We start from the raw sequence: 2,582 nt of genomic DNA on the forward strand, positions 1-2,582 counted from the left end.
GGACACTAACCGGGGTCGGCTACAGGGGAGTCCAGCGACATAGCCATTACGCTAACTGCTGGTTCCCTAACTTGTTTTTTAAAAGTGTTCTTTAAAAGTGTTCTCTACAGGATGGGAACCAGCAGTTAGCGTAATGGCTATGTCGCTGGACTCCCACGTAGTCGACCGCGGTTCGTGTCCCGGACCCGGTGGCTTAAAACTCACGCCGGGCGCGTGTGCGTGCGTGCCCAAGATCCCGAGAGGAGAATGGAGGAGAAGGGATTGCGGCGTGACCATCCCCCCTGGGGGGTGATTTCTCGCTTTCTGTCTCTATATCTCTCTCTGTCTGTCTGGCGAGCGCACGCGCCCTACAGTGAGAAATCTCTCCAAAAAAAAAAAAAAAAAATGAAAAGCAGCACTACTGACAACTGGAGCCAGATAATTCATCATTGTGAGGACTGTCCTGTGCACTGCAGCATGTTTAGCAACATCCCGGGCTGATACTTACAAGATATGAGTAATAACTGCCCTCATGGGACAAACAAAAATGTTTCCGGACACTGTCAAACGACCTCTGAGAGTGCAAAATTATTCCTGTTTCAGAATCACCACTTTAACCCAAGTAACAGTCTTGGTTATCTCAGCCCTAATTCCTCAGTCATTTGAATGTTCCTCTAAATCTGTGCGTTGAGACTTTCACCATTCAACTCAGTAAATATTTACAGAACCAACGAAACACGACATCAAGGACTCTAGGCGATAAATATGCAAGACAGATTCTGTCTTCACCTTCAAGCAGGTTTCTTGGGGGATAAGTAAAAAAAAAAAAAAAACTAATAAAAGACACCCAGACACAGGTGCTTGTCAGGATGAGGAACATGAGAGCCCCAGGTTCAAATCCTACCCTAAGAAGGCAGGTGCAGTGGCAAGGCACCCATGGTCCCAGTGGCTTGAGAGGCTGAGGCAGGAGAAACATGACATAGCACACCAAACCAATTATTGTACACTTCATCATAACAAAGTGAAAGCTTCATATAGACAGTAAAAACTCCAGAGTCAACTTAGACAGTATGTTAACCTATCTTAGCTGTAATACGTTCCTCGGTAAAATGAGAATGTTATTGTTGACTGCATTAAACTCAGTAAAACACAAGTAAGTATTTTCCACATTCTGGAACACAGTAAGCATTCGATACATGTAGGCTATCATTACTATTACTTTATTAGCAATAAACCCTACCTTTAGAGGAAAAGCTGGCTCTAGGCTATAATAATAAACCCTTACATGACATAAAAAGAAATCAACTATCACCCTGCTTTCTGAGGGCAAGAGGATGAGTAACTCTAAGCATTTCTACCAGTGTCCTAGAAAGAAGAAGTATATGCAGGAACCAATTAGAAGTCAGAGGGAAAAACAAACCACAATCAGACACACCCACTAGCTTCCAAAATATTCCTGGAGTACTCTTGGGTCCTTTTTATGCAAAATGCTTGTATATGTTTGCCATAAACACGTAAGACCTAAAGAGGAGGTAAAAAACATGCTTAATGTATAAATATTGGCACACACAGGGGTTCCACACCTAGTGCCTTAGATATAGAGGTTCATGCAATCCTCCAAGCAATTCTGAGGCAGGTACTGCTAGTACCCACATTGTACAGATGAAGAAACTGAGACACAGAAGAGACTCGCCCACGGTCACATAAAACTGAGTATCCGACTCCAACCCAGCACACTGGCTCTACAGTAGTGCCTTGTCCACCATACTTTATGGTACCTATTTTAATTTCAGATCTGGAAAATTTTACTTGCTACTTAAGAAGTCCAGCTCTCTCTTTTCTACTCCTGTAGTGTTTCAGAAGACCATCCTTTTAGTTGTATTGTGTGTGGTGGTCATAGGAGGAGGAAAGGTAGCAGTGCGAAAGGTCGTGACCCATTCGTTTTTTGGACACTGAAGTAAGCCACAGAGAAACTCGTGTGGCTAAAAATGGAGATACGATCCGAAACAAGAGGAGGAGAGTTTTGGAGAATAAGGAGGTCACCAAAACTCCTTTTTCAGACTCTGTCTTTGCTGTGAGTACTACGTTCATTCAAAAGACCTGAGCCCACCAATTCCAACCTCGTTTTCAGTCTCTCCTACAGTGAGAGACCGAGAGGAGGCAGCGAGGCGAGGGGACCGGAGTGCAGAGAGGATAGGGCAGAGAAAGTCGGGGCGGTCAACCAGGATGGGGGCAGCGAGGCGCGTGGAAAGGCTGGGGCAGAAGACAGAGATGGGGATCGGGTGGGAAGCTAAACACAGAGGACAGCGAGGCCAGTGGGGTCCGGGCTGGCAGTCTGAGTGTGACCAGCGGACGGAGGTGGGATCGGAACCCGGGTTGAGGCCGAAGGGGCGCCAGGGGCACAGCGACCTGTCACTACCATCTGTGCTGCTCTGAAAAAGGAAGCAGGACAAGGACCACGGCGTTTCGAAACAGGCGTAGAAAATAACCTCGAGCACAGCCCAGGGGCCTGGGTGGTGGCAGCGGCGGGGACAGGGGTCGCGTTCCCGGGAGCAGGTCTCGCGCGCGAGGGGGCTGCGGAAGTGGGTGGGCTCAGCCTCGGT

Source organism: Tupaia chinensis, unplaced genomic scaffold (genome assembly GCF_000334495.1).
Source record: "Tupaia chinensis unplaced genomic scaffold, TupChi_1.0 Scaffold000528_1, whole genome shotgun sequence".
Taxonomy (NCBI): Eukaryota; Metazoa; Chordata; class Mammalia; order Scandentia; family Tupaiidae; genus Tupaia; species Tupaia belangeri.